We start from the raw sequence: 17,693 nt of genomic DNA on the forward strand, positions 1-17,693 counted from the left end.
ATTTTTATTTTTGTATTTCACATAAAGGTTGTGATCTGGCATCATCTGGCCATCTTCTGAATTCATATGGTGCTCTGCAGTTTGTAATGATAATGGCGTGGTCCCAGCTGAGACCTACCCTATGACATCATTACAGCACAGGGAGATAAGGGTGGGGTCCTCAGCGACTGTCTGGTTCTTCTGTATGATTTCACATCACTAATTAAGTGAATATGACTGGTCCCAGGTCGGCCTCTGCAGCAAGCTGTTTTTCCAAAAAGGATTACATCTTACCTTTTATGCTGGACTGAACTAAAAAGCTTAAATTGCTCGGTCAACTGCAAAGTCACTGGGGACGACTTGGAGAAATCTTCGAAGAAATCATTTTAGCTTATCTTTTCATAAGGTAGTGCCATGCTAAATCCCCCCCCCCCTTTTTTTTCTTGATTCTGCATCTCTTGGTCATCTCAGGTCCTTGAATAAAGTGTTATGAGTAATTTGGGGAATTCAGTTTGATACAATTTACATAAAATGAAAATATTCCTAAAGCCTAACCCTTTTTCATTTTGGATTGAGTAGGGGTGGAATAAAACTGCTATTGGGGTGTATGTGTGTGTATGTATATGTGTGTGTGTAAAAATATATATATATATATATATATATATATATATATATATATATATATATATATATATATATATATATATATATATATATATTTATATATATTATGTGTGTGTATGTCTGTCTCGGGGAGATTGCCCCAACTTCCTGGCTAGTTTACTAAACAGAAAGTTAGAGCAGATCTTTCTACTGGGAGGGAAATCTCCTTTTAGACAGATGTCACAGAAACACGTGTCCCCATTGAAAGATTTTCCCCTCTATTCCTGTTCTGGTGGCAATTCCACTTTTTACCACTCACATTGGTGGTCAGGACAATTGGAGAGGGCGAACCTACCTAATTGGGAACCTAACCGCAGTAAAAACCTCATTGCTCTGTAATAAATATATAAATAAATATATATATATATATATATATATATATATATCCCTTTTAGCTATGCAATAGGGCTCCTTTCACACTAGCAGCAGTCTTTACTGATTGGTGATGCTGCCACTTGAGCTTTTTTTTTTTTCTGCTGTTTTTCTGCCTCTTGATTGGTAATTTTTGCATTAAGGGAGTGTGCCACAACCGCAAATCGAGCATTTGGCTGGCGTTTGCATCATTACCCTATTTATTTACATCGGAGAGTTTGGTAGGCGATGCCACCTGTTAAACTCAGCATTTTGTCTTTTAAAATTGCTGCATCACAATGCAAAGCATCAGTCGCTGCGGTATGGACATTCAGGAGGGACTATTGGGTATGTCTACTAAACTGATTACATGTGCTTTAACATACTGCCTGTACCACTGTCTGAAATTATGTTTCTTTTACTTTCCTGCCGCAAATCAATTAGACCAATTGTGGAAGGTTATTTGCTGTCTGCCAATCAGACTTGGTTGCTTTGCAATATGTTGTCAATATGACATGTTTTCAGGCACTGGGAGAAAGAGGAAGGAGTTGTTTGTTTAACTTATAGGAGAAGTGAGTACAAGGAGAACCTTATTTTTGTGATGATGACATAGGAAGTTTTATTCATCAATACTTTTGTCATAATGCTTGCTATGTTGGGTGGAAAGTATGTATAAAGGGAAAAAAAAACCAGCTGTATTACAAATTTTTGGTAAAATGGTGTGTGTGTGTGTGTGTGTGTGTGTAATATATATATATATATATATATATATATATATATATATATATATATATATGCATTTCAATGGCTGTGTTCTCTTTAGTTCTGTGGTGTTGGGGTGTTGTCCCTCTTGGTTTGTTGCTTTTGGTTTGATACTAAAGCTGACCATACATTAATCCTTCCTTCTTTTTTGTTTGTTTTCGTTTTGTTTAAATGGGGAAAAAAAAGATCGGGTTCTCACCCTTCCGCACATTTGAGGTGGCTGGGGGAATCGCTCCCTCTGCTATAGTGTTCTGATAGTGGCAAGATTTATCTGCTTTCAGAATACAATGATCAGTGCTGCGGACTATAGCCGGCTGCACTAATTGAGAAAAGCCCAACAGGGTGATCTGATCAACTTCTGTACAACCAGCCTGCCCATACATGGATTGAAATTTGGCCGGTTCAGCAGGGAACTTTGATCCATATATGGCCGCCTTAAGAACCCTTTCACACTAAAGTGCCGCTAAATCAGCGATAATGCGTCGGTTGTTTTTGCCGTGCTTTTTTTGGGTGCTAGCAGGGCAGATTTTACTACATTTAAAAAGTCCAGTTTTGCAGCACTTTTAAGGCGCTTTGGAATCGCTGCCCATTCATTGCAATGGGCAGGGGCATTTTGGAAGCAATATTTACAGCGCTACCAACTTGCCCCAAAGATGCTGCTTGCAGGACTTTTTATAATGTCCTGCCAGCACACTGCCCCAGTGTGAAAGGACACACTGCAAAAAATGGGAGGCAGTTTTCAGGTGCTTTTTAATGTGAAAAAAGGCAAAAAGGTATTTTGTAAGGTATTTATAATGTTTTTATTAAGTGATCACATTCTCTCTGTTCTCAGCTGCATAAGAGCTGGGGGGAGGAGAAGCAGCAGTACACGGAACTTCCCAATTAATGGCTTTGCAGTGGGGGCGTGCCAGGACAAGTTTGATCATTTTTGTAGAAGAGCAGGCTGAGTTCCCAGCATAGCTAGAGAATGGACTATGGTGTGTTCTCTTGATTGGTGTTGGCAGTTTTTAGTAGGACTGGCAGGAACATCAGGCATTTCACATAAAGGAAGCAATACAAGGAGAACCGGATACTTTCTCATACAGGTACATGGTATAGCGGGCACATCCCAGGAATATGAAGGGTTGGGGGGTAACAAATGCTTTAACTTTACATTTTTTAGTATGTATGTATGTATATATGTGTGTATGTATATGTGTATGTGTATATGTGTGTGTGTGTATATGTGTGTGTGTGTATGTATGTATATATGTGTGTGTGTGTATATGTATGTGTGTATATGTATATATGTATGTGTATATATGTATATATATATATATATATATATATATATATATATATATATATATATATATATATATATATATATATATATATATATATATATATATATATATATATATATATATATATATATATATATATATATATATATATATAAATATAAATATTATCGATACAATCTGTATTTCGAAGCAGATGCAATAACCCATCATTGACAGTACAGGAAATTATGCTCATTGGTATAGTAGGATGATCACAATTGAAAGATAGTATGAAAAATAATAGGAATAAGCAGAGAGGTAACGGTTCTGGTTTGAGATCTGGCTAATTGGTATGTCCAGCAACAGATATTCACAAGTGTTGGATCTGGGCAAAGCCTCTTCAGGTATTGAAGAATTTCTTCTAATATTTAGAATTGTCCCAGAGACTTTTTTCTTGGTAAAAATGAACTTAAAGTTGGTTCTTTTTTATTGAGGATATCCAATAACATTTGGAAAAGTGGATGGTCCTGCGGTTTCCAAAGGGAGTCCAGTTATGCACTTTCTGGGAGCCCATATGGTACGACAAGTAAAAGGTTTCTTTGCCTTAAAGTCGATGTAAACCCACTCTCATCCTTTCTAAACTACTGCCTTAGTGCTGATCTGTAAGGATATACATGCCTTCAGCTCTGCTGAGTTTATTCAATCATGTGCAAGCTAAAATGCTGTTTTTTATTTTCCTTGCATGTCCCCCCTCGGATTTACAGCGACTGCACTTCCAAGTGCAATTTTAAGTGCACTTTGCACTTGTAGTGCAAAGTGGATTTGTCTTTCGTAAATAACCCCCTATGTGACCACGCCATAGCCCATTGGTCATCAGTAAAGTAGATATTTATATTATCTATCAATTTGAGGAACTCCAGGATCCTGTTGTCTTCGCATTTCCAGATCCCTCTCCCAGGCTCTACTAGGTCAAGAAAGTGCTAATGAAAATTACTCACTTTCCATGTAATAGTCTATTCACTGCCCAAGTGATGTCATCATGTCCCTCAAACTAATGTGCTAATTCTGGGCCCCTGGAGGAGGACTTCCTGATGTCTGAATGTTGCATTCATGCAGGAAAACCGCACTACATTTCACGCAATGCCTAGGGAAATGGAGGTCATGGCAGCCGTGCGTGCGTGTGTGGGTGGACTAGGCCTGTCATTGGAAGTTGTATGACCAGTGGGCTGTTCCGGCCAGGAGTCTGAGACTCCCGAGTCTACCCACTTCTGTTTCGGCAAGCAGGGATGTAACTACATCCCTGCTCACTTTACAGTGGAGAAGTTACAAGACCAACGGCTGGGACAATAGTGGACATAGCAGCCACCGATCTTGCAAAGCGGAAATCGCAGGGAATGAAATATGTGATTCAAAAATGCACATTCATCGTCTCTTAGAATAAAGTCGGAGGAAAGAAATGGAGTACATATCTGCTAAATGTAGGAAAGCATGAGCAACAGGGGGAAATGTTTCTGCCTAGATTTCAGCTTTAAGTATGTCATGTTATTAAATTTGGGAGAAATTATTGATTAGGTATAAACCTCACTGGGCTGCTCTGACCAATGTTGGAAGAAGGGTGTAAACCCGAGAAGCCAATATTTTAGAATGGAACTTTGTAATTTTATCTAATTGGGAGATAAGGCAATAGTTTGCCAGATTAGTCATCAGCTTTTGCAGTTTAGGAAGAATTAAGCCTCGTACACACGATCAGGTTTTTCGACGGGAATTGTGTGATGACAGGCTGTGAGAAAATCCGACCGTTTGTATGCTCCATCGGACAATTGTTGACGGCTTTTCCAACAGCAAATGTTGGAGAGCATGCTTTAAAATTTTCCGACAACAAATGTGTGTTATTGGATTATCCGATCGTGTATACAGAAGTCCATCGGACAAAACTCCCAAGTACAAACACGCATGCTCAGAAGCAATGCTAACTATAACACAACATTAGCAGAAGTTGCCTAAAGGGTGACGCTAAAGAGCTGAAAAACCACATAGTTTTGTGTTTGTTGGCCGTTTTGTATGCAATACAAATTCCTGGCCAACGCCCTTGGGACAAAAGTCCTACACTTTGTCCGCTGAAAATCCGATCATGTGTACCAGGCTTTACGGGTGCATCAGATTTGGATGCAGTTGCTGTTTTATATGGCAGTCCTACAGTTTTTCAGTCAACAGATGTTGGGCTGGAGGGTACCGACAGGTCCACCCACAAAGTGAAGTTTTGGTTATCTCATCAGAAACCAGCCAAAAATGTGCTTATTGTATGGCCAATGCTATTATAATTGGCCTCTAGGTTCTACCTAGGAAAACGTCCTTTAGTTGTAGCTAGATTTAAAACATTTTCCTTAAGCCTCGTACACACGATCGGCTTTCCATCGGACAAAGCCGTGGAATTTTGTCTGAAGGGCGTTGGCCGTGAACTTGTTCTGCATACAAACCGCAAACTTTTGTTGGCTAACAAACAAACTATGTGTTTTTTCAGCTCTTTAGCGCCACTCTTTGAGCAACTTCTGCTAATGTTGTTTTTATGGTTAGCATTGCTTCTGAGCATGCGTGTTTGCACTTGGGTACAATATTTCACTTGCTGCGCCAACTCTGTCAAAACTGTTGGAGCTCTCTCACTAGTATGTGATAATATTGGTGGCACTATGGGCAAAATCTAAAATGATATACAGGCAGTCCCCGAATTGCAAACAAGATCTGTAAGGGTCTGTAATACAGCTGCACGATTCTGGCCAAAATGAGAATTACTATTTATTTATTTTTGCTTTAGAATAAAGATCACGATTCTCGCGGTGTAAAATCTTTCACATTATACAAAAAAATTGGGCTAACTTTACTGGTTAATTTTTTTTTTTTTTTCTTTAATTCATTCAAGTAATTAAAGCGGGAGTTCACCCATTAATCTATTTTTGTAAACAATCCCCCTAGATTAATGCTCGTTTTGTCTAGGGGAATCGGCTAGTTGTTTTAAAATATGAGCTGTACTTACGGTTTACGAGATACATCCTTTCCATCGCTTCCGGGTATGGGTCTTCGGGAGCGGGCGTTCCTTCTTGATTGACAGTCTTCCGAGAGGCTTCCGACGGTCGCATCCATCGCGTTGCTAGTAGCCGAACGTCGGTGCGGCTCTATACTGCGCCTGCGCACCGACGTTCGGAAAATCGTGACGCGATGGATGCGACCGTCGGAAGCCTCTCGGAAGACTGTCAATCAAAATAGGAACGCCCAGTCCCGCAGCCCATACCCGGAAGCGACGGAGAGGATGCATCTCGTAAACCGTAAGTACAGCTCATATTTTAAAACAACTAGCCGATTCCCCTAGACAAAACGAGCATGAAGCTAAGGGGAAAAAGTATATTGTACGGGTGAACCTCCGCTTTAAATTTTTTCCCCCAAAAATTGCATTTGAAAGACCGCTGCGCAAAAAGTGGCTCCAGCCCAATTTTTTTTATTTTATTTTGCAATTAACACCTCTGTAACATTTTGCTGTCTATGTCCCTGTTCAGAAAATTTCACCTCCCTTTCTGTGCCAATGACAATTGAATTTTGAAAATTTGGAGTTGTTGTGGAAACATGGATTGGTGATAAATCTTTAGTGGAGACACCCTTTTCCCGTAATAACTCTTATGCCCTATACAATACACGATCGGAAATTCCAACCGCAAAAGTCCGATGTGAGCTTTTGAGTGGAAATTCTAACCGTGTGTATGCTCCATCGGACTTTTGCCGTCGGAATTTCCGCCAACAAAAGATTGAGAGCTGGTTCTCAAATTTTCAGATGGCAAAAATTCCTATCGGAAAATCTGATTGTCTGTAGCAATTCCGACACATGCTCGGGAAACCATTCAACGCATGCTCTGAAGCATTGAACTGCTTAATTTCCTCGGCTCGTCGTAGTGTCGTACGTTATCGCGTTCTTGACGGATGAAGAAATTTTGTGTGACCGTGTGTATGCAAGCCAAGCTTGAGCGGGTTTCCGTCGGAAAAAACATCCACGTTTTTTCCAAAGGAAAATCCGATCATGTGTACAGGGCATTACAGGAGTGAAGGGGGAGATTTCCTCTCTCTTCCTGTTGTCTCCCTCCATTTAGAAGTATGAGTTGTTTGTGAGTCAGATGTTTGTAACCTAGGGACTGCCTGAATGTGATGCAATTTGTCTTGCCTGTATGTGATGCAATTTGTCTTACAAAAAAGCAGCATTTTTGTTCTTCTAAGACCCCTGTAACATGGTCTTGTTACCTGCTGATGCCTCCAGTAGACCTCTAAAAGGGCAACAACATCCAACAGTAAGATTGCAAAGCAGTGTTGTCACCCTGCAGGACAGATTTGGCTTAAACATGTAGCTTTAAAAGAATTTAGGTAGAAGAAAAACAAATTTTAAAGCACAAATTAAAGTCTCTTTTGGGAAAAATAAAAATCGACCGTTTTAAGCACCCCGACAATGTTTAAATAGTTTGTCCCAACCCTTGAAGCAGTCACTTTTGCTAGGAAATTGGAAATTTTATGGATCTACTGACAGGACCAACGGTTCATAAAACTAGGTTACAAAGATAACTTGTAAGAACATAAATGCTAGTGACAGACTGCATCATTTTATTTCTAATTGTGCCTATAGCGCCACTTTAATGCCTTTATAGAATTTTTGAGAACCATAAAACATCAGGAGGGACAGTAGCTGAATAGCACAGTTCTACTGCAGTTATTTATTTTTTTTTTCTTTTAAAGACCAAATTCTTTATTAAGGAATCGTATAGCTTCAGCAGTTTGCACCGAACATTATAAAATAAAGGGAGGCAGTCCAGCTGAAATATAATTCATGTTAACCACTCTGGCGGTATTCCCGAGTCTGGCTCGGGCTGGAAATCCAATACCATAAGCGGTATCCAGAATCGGGATCGCATTGCAGTGTTCAGGCGGAGATTACTTACCTTGTCCCCTGGATCCTGCGATGTCTCCCCACTGTGTGTGCCAGCTGTCTCCTCACTCGATTCACACAGTGCCCCAGTGCCGCCGAGCTCCGTTCCCTGCGACGTTACGACGCACGGGCCGGACATCAGCGACAAATTCAAAAAAATAAAAACACAATACACATACAGTATTCTGTAATCTTACATATTACAGTACTGTATGAAATAAATACACACCCCCCTTTGTCCCTAGTGGTCTGCCCAGTGTCCTATATGCACGTTTATATAATTAAGACAGTTCTTTCTGCCTGGAAACTGGAGATTGTCCATAGCAACCAAAAAGTGTCCCTGTATGTCAAAAGTGGTTTTAGACCAGCTAGAAAACGGCAATAATAAATTAGAATCACTTGCAGAATTTAGCGATAGTGATTTGTGGGGAAATTCGTCTGAAAGTAATAATGTTTATTATAATTAAATTATTATTTGTTATAATTATTTATTATATTATAATTAATGATTTTGTGTTTCAAACTTTAATCATACCCGGGATGTCTACTAGACTCTTGTTTGGACATATTTAAAGGAGTTCTCTAAGCTAAAACTTTTAACCCCCGCTGTGCCCGGGCTGTAAAACTATACAAAATAAACTTTCACTTACCTGCCTACGATCCCCCGTTGTTCCGATATCGCCGTCCCGGTCTGTTCCACTTCCTGCGGGTCGGTGACTCGCAGTGCGCTCAGCCTATCAGCGGCCGCAGCAATGTCCCGTCGCGGCCGCTGATAGGCTGAGCGCACTGTGAGTCACCGACCCGCAGGAAGTGGAACAGACCGGGAACGGAGAACGGGACGGCGATATCGGAACAACGGGGGATCGTAGGCAGGTAAGTGAAAGTTTATTTTGTATAGTTTTACAGCCCGGGCACAACGGGGGTTAAAAGTTTTAGCTTAGAGAACTCCTTTAAGTGAGTTATTCCTAAGAATTGCAGACCTACAATATAAAACGCCAAATTTCCATGTAAAATAATGGTACCGCTTTCAGCATCTAAAATCTGAAAGAATCATACCGCCAGGGAGGTTAAGATTGGTTGGAGGACCCTGCTTGTAAAAGCTTACAACCCAAAGGTTGAAATGTTAAAAAAAAAATGCAGCTGATGCAAATATTTTTATGATGGCAATGTTGTCCCATGGATACTAGTAGAGTACTCTGCATTTCCCCACTGAAGATTAAAATATTTGATAGTCAGGTCAGTTTCATGGACCTATTCTTTAATTGTTTTGAAACCCAAGCAATTAAATGAATGTATTTCAGTTTGCCAGTTCATAGTTGTGGAGACTACATTTTGCTTTGGCGCACTGCACCGAGAGCAGTGTGTGATCGGAGCAGATCGCGGGAACCGCTTCACCATGAGCAAAAGCGCTCCTGCCTGAGCTAAATAAGTTCATGGACAAAAAATTATCTTTAAATGATATTTAAAGTTAAAGTGGTACTAAAGGTTCCATGTTGACTGTTGCCTCCACTGTGCAGTTTGTTATGCAAAGAGTGGCCCCGATCGTCCTATTCTGGGGTTCCACGGCGGCTCTTGCAGCTCCTCCCTGCAAAAGCTAACCCCCTCTGGGAAGCTCTATCCCAAAGGGGTTACCTTGCGGGTGCGCTCCCGTGTCATACACTCGGCGCACATAGCCGACAAGTGTATGACTCGGCCCTACTCCCCCGGCGGCCACATCATTGGATTTGATTGAGAGTGGGAGCCAATGGCTGCGCTGCTATCAATCTATCCAATTAAGAACTGACAATACGTGGGGAAAACGATGCATGATCGCTTCCATGGAAATTCAGGGCTCAGATAAGTAAAACTGGTTGTTTTAGGTGTTTTTTTTTACCTTAATGCATGGGATAAAAAATGATTAAAAAACACAATGCTTTACAACCTCTTTTTTTTAAATAGAGGGAAACATGTTCAGGGAATACTTTGAGGTATTGACTCATTCATGAATCTTGTGGTAGATTAGTAGCGTCACCAAGTGGGCATCAAAATATTGGCATGGTGGTTATACGAGGGAACAGCAGAATTATGTCGGAAGCTTTGGAAAAAGTTATAGTATTAGGATATGATGAGCCTAACCTCCCCATGATCTCAACCCTCAATTAGTCATCCTACTGAATTTTTCTTTTTTTTTTGTCCGGCTAAGCCTTGTCTTTATCTGTAATAAGCCAAAACACCCGTTTACCTGTTAGTACCTGTACTGGACACAGTGGAAGGATTTACTAGGACTGGGGCAGGGTATTCAATCTGCTTCCAGCTTTCATTTTCAAAGCTGAAATTAAAAAGCTAAAGCTGATTGGAGCAGACATAATCTGGATCAGCTTGGCATGGCAACCAGTCTGTTACTTTCCCCCAGTGACTTGACAGTTGAGTGACTGGGAGCAGGAGGTCTGGGTCTAAGCACAAGGCCTACTGTGGACTTGGATGGAAGTTGAGGTCTACATCCAGAACCTAGAATCCAAGAAGCTACACAGGGACACAGGCATTAGTTCAACGCTTGAGCATTTTACCCTACTAGAGCCTTTTTGCATGAATGTTAAACTGAACATTTTAGGCCTGATGATGGTTAAAACCCCCCACAATTACACCCACCTGAATCGCTTCCACTGGAAATCTGATCAAACGCTGATGATCGCTTGGTTTGCAGAGCTCCATGAGCAGAAAGCTTGTCACTATCGGTCTCCGCCTCTATGCTATGACACCCTCCCCCCCTTCCCACACACGCACATGCGCACACACACGCTCAATGGAGTACTGGGCCGAGGAGGGTCGGGAGTGGCTGGCTCAGGCTCTCAGCGGCTCACTGAGTCAGGTGCCGGTCCAGGGTTGTCCCGACTTTGTCACGTTCTTGTCCCAGCCTGGACTGGCACTGTGACATCAGCCGACAGCAGGCTTTAGCCCACTGTCTGCTGAAAACAGGTCACACAGGAGAAGTAAAGCTAAACGAGCTTCGGCTGTTCTTTTTAAATGGCATGCAAGGATTCTTGTTCAGGTGCTCTGGTGTTGTGCTGGACGAGTGCATGTGCATTACCGGCAGCACTTTAGGAATCATGGCATATGTAATATTAAAGCATTAGGTAACACTAATTTGGAAGTTTTTGGAGCGCAATAGACAGTGACACAGAACAGTGATCTTCCAAAAAGAGGATATGTGTTTGCAGCAAAACACAGGAAAATAGTTGGTTTTACAGCCAGTAAAATTGAGCTAGATCATAAAAGGATATTGCACTTTGGGTTTAATACTACTTTAATGATTTACTTGTACTTTGCTATAGAAATTAGGTACCATAGAAGTAAGTTTGTGCCATAAATTGTGTAATATTTCTGAAATCGGAAAAATTTGTCTGTCTGTAAAAACCATATGAAAAACTATTTTATTGGAACCCTTAGGAAGAATGCAAATACTGGTTTGCTTCTTGTACATCTTTTATAGTTTGTGAATGACTGGGAGCAGGTAGCTAAATGATGAATTCAGTTGCATATTAGAGGAATCCATTTCCTTTGAAATCCACAGATATATTCAAGGCTTTTTGCTGTCATTTCTGTTCCCACACATAATTGATTCTCTTAAATTTCAGGAATAAAATTGAAATCTGATTTGTAGGCTGTCTTTCATTTCTTGCTTAGCCTTTCAGAAGAATAGAACTGACATTTAATGAAATTCAATTTTTTTTCCCAATAACACATTTACTCTGTAATGCCATGAAACGCAATCTTGCACACACGTCAATCTCAATGCTTTGACCTATGGAGTAACTTGCCTTTTATTTTAATTGCATAGGTCCCGTTGTACCATCACAAGCTGCTTCCTCATGTAATCGAGATTTCATCATGAAGCTTTTAGTATGATGGCAAAATTAGTGCATTTCTGAAAAGTGTATGTTGTAAAAGTTTAACATAATTTATTTAGTTTTTAAGGTCACCACAGTTCATCCATTATTCGAAGGGACAAACCTGAACATTTTTCTCCTACGAAACCAGATTGTACACTTTTCATTCAAGTACAGTTTTCATTTGAAAATGCAATATATTACATCACTTCCGAATTTATATTCTGTTGTACGGAAATTTTAGTAACCTTCATTTTTGATATGGAGATTACCATGCAAAACTGATGATCATTTGTCCGATAATCTCATTGTGTGTACCAGGCTTAAGAGTTGACTCCCAGCCTTTGTCAACTAGGGGTCTGTGAAATCATATGGTTCCTTCAGAGGATTTCTAGGGGTTCATTAATGAAAAGTGTCTCATATTAGTGGGAGTAATGTTGCCTCAAGATTTGGATAAAGACAAGAAAGGGCAGCATCAGGCACCAGTTTGGAGACCATTGGTTTCGATCATCACTCCATAGAAATAGTAAACCAGTGCAGAACTACAAACCATAGCTTGCTTTACACATGTTACCAAGTTGTTCAGTAAGCGCTGAATTGCTCCTCTGACTCATTCACTTTTTTGTTTGCACATTTCATCTTGAGCTGTTGAACTCTGTAAACAGGACTTCTTTTTTTTTTTTTTTTTTTATCAAGAGCCTAAGGAAAGTGAAAATTTTGAAAAGTAGACTAAATCTCCATCTGCTTGCTGTGAAAGAGGATACGGAATATTTGTATGCAATAACAAATACATAAATATTTATATAACCAGTGTACATTTAAAGAGTAGGCAGTGTGGTCCTTTTTTTTTTTAACATAACCTTGATGCAAAGTTGTGCATGTTGTGAAAAAAATAAAAAAAATTAAATGAGAAGTGGGAAAAATAGTGCTGAATCTGTAAAATAATCTTGTTGGCATTAATGTTGATATAAATAATCTGGTTCCTGGGCAGGAGGCTTCTACACACCAGAGAATCTCTGTGGTCTCCTTGGCTTGTAATGTAATACAAATTAAAATGTGCCAAACCACTGCTAAGAATTCCAAGTACAACTTTATTCCAATAAAAGTCAGGGGAACTATACAAAACGTAACCAACAAATTCCAGGGATCTAAAGACGTCCCTTCATCCAGGCTTGAAAACTATGTGAAAAGTGAAGTGGACATTACTGTTGTTTCTTCCAGAGTGATTACAAGAACAGGCCTAAAAGGGGACCTTGGGAGAATAAAGGTCATGCTTGACTTACAGATAGAGTAGACATATGCATGTAATATTGGCCTTCTACAAACACGGACACACTTGTTGGTACTCTTCCTTGAAAAAGAACCCAACATTTTCTCTAAAATAACCTGAAACTTACAAAAGGTATTGGCATCCATAATGGGTCTATTCCATACTTACCAAAACTAGCTTTGCTTTTGGTTCAATAGAATACAGTAATTTTAAATAACAAAACAAATGAAAATCGCATGGAGTAAAATTGTGGGTCTATTAAGGGAGAAGTTTGGGTTTTTCCAAACAAAGTAAACATGCTTACACTACACTCCCCCATGCTGCAGAAGTACTGTACCGGCTCTAAGATCAAGAACTGACCACTGATTGCTCAGTTCTCAGACAAAGAGAGGTGACTGTCACTACTTCCACTGTGCCCCTCCAGCATTCACTGGAGTGCCTGACTGGTAAGGGGGTGGGTGCAGCTGGTTTTTGCTTTCAATCACCCACTGAGAGCCAGAGCCAACTGTCAATCATTGTGGGTGTGTTCCCACAGTATGGTCAGGATCCTTAAAGAACTCGGACCGACTCTGACATCAGCTGACTTTGGGCTTTGGCCTGCTATTAGCTAACTCTGGGTCACAAGAGAGCAAAATTAAGTCTACTACTGTGACCCAGAAGAGAAGTATGGCCAAGAATAACTTTGGCCATACTTCTCTTTTAGCATAATATTTTGTTGCACTATGTTTAGAAGCAATCGTTGCAGACAAGTTATTTTTGTAGTTCTCCAGTGAAACTGCTCCTGCCAACACATGGTTTAGTCAACCCTTCTTGAGCAAATTGTCTCAGATTTGAAGTTTTCTTTATCGTTATTTCATGTTTCAGCTCTTACCAAAGATGTTCTATGTGGTTCAGATCTGGACTCAAAGAAGGCTACCTTAGAATACAGCAAGTCCCCTACCTGTCCAACTTGTTCGTAAGTCCAACAAAGATCAGCACTTGCAGTGTTGGCACAGCATGGGATATTGCTGCACTAGTATTGCTTATGTCGCTACGGCACGCTGGATTGAATGGAAAAAAAGCTGGGAATGTACCCAGCTTTACAGGGTTGGACACGCTCTGTTGGGTGTGTTTTGCAAGTTGAATGTTCATATATAGGGGAATTACTGTAGTCAAATGTTTAGGCTACTTCAGGATAGTCAAATGGTTTGTTCTTTGCTATTCTTGGGTAGCTTTAGCTGTGGGTTTGGTCATTGTAACTTTGAAGGACCTGCGACTGAGACAGAGCTTTTTGATATTTGGCTGCATGTTTCACTCCAGAATTCCTCGATTTTTCCTAAGATTGCATTGTGCCCTGAACAGTTTCAATGCACTTTGTGCCAGACGCATCGATGCAATGCCCAAAAACAGAACCAAACGTCCTCCATGTTTCACAGCAAGTTCTCCCTTTTTTTTTTTTGGAAAGTTTCATTTTATTTGTCTGAGAACATAGAGCTGATATGACTTGCCAGAAAGCTCCAGTTTTGTCATCTGTTCAAAGGACATTTTACCAAAAGCATTGTGGCTTGTCGGTATGCATTTTAGCAAATTTCTGTCTGGCTTTTTTGTTTTTCTTTCAACAGTATATTCCTCCTGAGTATTCTTCCTTGGAACCTACTGTTGGATTTATGCAGTCAGACACTGATGTACCTTGACCTTGGGGTTCAGCCTGTATCTCTCTTTTGAAGTTTTCCTGGCTTCCTTGTATTCCCTTCACTCTATCCGTTCAGGGAGGTTGGCTTCTCTCCCATGGACCTTTTTAAACCTCTTAATAAAACTTGCAACTGTAGTTACGGGAACATCAAGCTGCTTTGATGATAGGTTTATAGTCTTTACCTTTTTACATGTTGGTCTATAATTTTTCTTTCTGATATCCTTCGATAACTCAATTATTTTTTTTTGCTTTCTATGGTCCATCACGATTATACCAGCAGACTGACTGATTACAAGATTGAAGACTTATGATACTAATTACATAAAACAGTTTCGAATATGACTGTGATCCAATTATTTCTATTCTTTTCTAGAGGTACCAATTAATCTGTTCTGGAAATTTTGTAGAATAAGCAATACATTTCTTTTTTCACACTTTCTCAGCTTTATTCTGACCTACAGGTATACATGAGACAATTGTTTTTAAAGTGGAGGTTCACCCAAAAAGTTAATTTTTAACATTAGATTAAGGCTCATTTTGTCAAGGGGAATCGGGTGTTTTTTTTTTTTTTTTTAAATCGAAGCAGTACTTACCGTTTTAGAGAGCGATCTTCTCAGCTGCTTCCGGGTATGGGCTGCGGGACTGGGCGTTCCTATTTGATTGACAGGCTTCCGACGGTCGCATACATCGCGTCATGATTTTCCGAAAGTAGCCGAACGTCGGTGCGCAGGCGCCGTATAGAGCCGCACCGACGTTCCGCTTCTTTCGGCTACTCGTGACGCGATGTATGCGACCGTCGGAAGCCTGTCAATCGAATAGGAACACCCAGTCCCGAAGACCATACCCGGAAGCGGCAGGGAAGATCTATCTCTAGAACGGTAAGTACTGCTTCGATTTAAAAAAAAAACACCCGATTCCCCTTGACAAAATGAGCCTCAATCTAATGTTAAAAAAAAAATTCCGGGTGAACTCCCGCTTTAAGCTCATCACCTTTTCAGGAAGACGAAATCATTGTTTCAAGGAGCTTAAGGCCGCATATATATGCGGCCGCGTACACAGATTTTTACCTAAATGCGCACCTGAATCGGACCCATAGATGCACAGGACCCTTCTGCGATTCTGACTGTAGCCACCCCGGACCTGTGCGAGCCGGCTCCATTGAGAGATGGTTGCACCCGCCTGTAATGCGGATTGGATTGCGGAGAAACTCGCATCCAATTCACCTTTTAGGTGAACCCAGCTTTAAGGGTACCAGCACATTTGTCCATATCTGTACATCTCTGGATCTATCATGAATTTTGATTTCCAATGCAGACAATTTTTGCTAATAGAATTTACTTCTATTTGTATACTTGACTTGAAATGCCCGGGTTTGTGTAAGGTTTATTTTTTTGGCCTTTTAGAATTTTGCATTTTCTTTTTTAAATGTTCAGTAGACGGAGTCTAATCCATATATTGTCTTTCCTTCTGTCCCTGACCATGGTACGGCTATAATAATTGTGTTTGTTTCCATGGTTGTCTGTTGGTGTATTCATTGATTGTTTGCAAAGATTCTGTAGGGATTAATCTGAAGCAAAAGAAGGATGTGCTATCAAGTTTCTTGACCATGACTGAACCTTAATTACCCACAAAACATCTACAGTTCCCACATGACAAAGACCGGACTGGGCAGATTGGATAACATGGAAGTCTGTGCAAGTTAATGAAAGAGATGGTGAATTTAATGACATTAAAATTAATTTAAAATTAATTTTAAATGTCATTAAAATTAAAGTGGAGCTACACCCTAACTTTTTTTTTTTTTTTTTTTTCATTTTGAATGAAGTAAGGGAGGGTTATAACCCTGTCAGTTTTTTTTCTTTCTTTTGCTATCTGTGTCGTATTGTGGAGATTTCTCTTCACTTTCCTGTCCATAGCCAAAATGGAAAGTATGCAAAACGAAAAAAAATTTTTTTTACTTTTATTTTTTATTTATTTTTGTTATAGTATAAAGCAGAGCTTTGTGTACTGTACGTTAAATATGTTGTTTAATTGCCCTACCTTCAGGCCCGCGTTTGTGGAATAACCATATGGGCAAAAGCTTAAAGAGAAGGTCCCGGGGAAAAAAAAAATTAAAAGCCAGCAGCTACAAATTCTGCAGCTGCTGACTTTTAATAAATGGACACTTGCCTGTCCTGGGTGCCTGTGATGTCTGCAGCAGAAGACGAGCAATCGCTCATCTCTCTGCTGCCCCGCTGCCATCCTCGGTGAGGGAATCAGGAAGTGAAGCCTTGCGGCCTCACTGCCTGGTTTCCCCCTGTGCATGCGTGAGTAGAATGGCGCGGTCCCCGCTGTCTCTTGGGACCAGTGTGTTTCCCAGAAGGTAGTGGGGGGAGACGGGACGCGGAGTGACTCCCGTGGGAGTCTCTCCCCGGAAGTAGGTGCAAATACCTGTATTTTACAGGTATCTGCACCCCCCTCACCCCTGAAAGGTGCCAAATGTGACACCGGAGGGGGGGAGGGTTTAGAAAAGCGGAAGTTCCAGTTTTGGGTGGAACTCCGCTTTAAGTAAGCAAATTTAAAGGGAGTCCTAATGCTTTCCTTTGTTTCACCATCATATTTAATTGTATTCACAACGTTTGTTTGTTTTTCTTTTTGGTTTATAAGGCAATTTAATTGTTTTTTTGTTGTATTTGTTTGAAAAAAAAAAAACTATTGATCTTGTCAGAAATTCACTGAGCTAACCATATTGCACTGAAATTTCCAGAATTCACCCTGCCTTGAGTGCTTTCTGTAAAGTACAGAACACCTCAACCCTGTGTTATGGGAGGGCAAGGTGTTCTGTAAGTCTAAAAATTCTTTCTAACCTAGGGTGAAAATGCTGCTCCTCCTTAAAGCGGTATTCAACCCAAACGCTAAAATGTATTTA

General features: G+C 40.3%; 1 protein-coding gene and 1 pseudogene across 20 annotated transcripts in view; both read left to right on the forward strand.

The window, feature by feature from the left end:
• The window catches only part of EPB41L3 (erythrocyte membrane protein band 4.1 like 3), a 323,029-nt gene that overhangs the window by 93,974 nt on the left and 211,362 nt on the right, over positions 1-17,693 (forward strand). The gene's annotated exons all lie outside the window — the stretch shown is intronic.
• On the forward strand, positions 9,384-10,790 carry LOC120940890 (annotated as a pseudogene).

Source organism: Rana temporaria, chromosome 5 (genome assembly GCF_905171775.1).
Source record: "Rana temporaria chromosome 5, aRanTem1.1, whole genome shotgun sequence".
In the NCBI taxonomy this organism is placed as follows: Eukaryota; Metazoa; Chordata; class Amphibia; order Anura; family Ranidae; genus Rana; species Rana temporaria.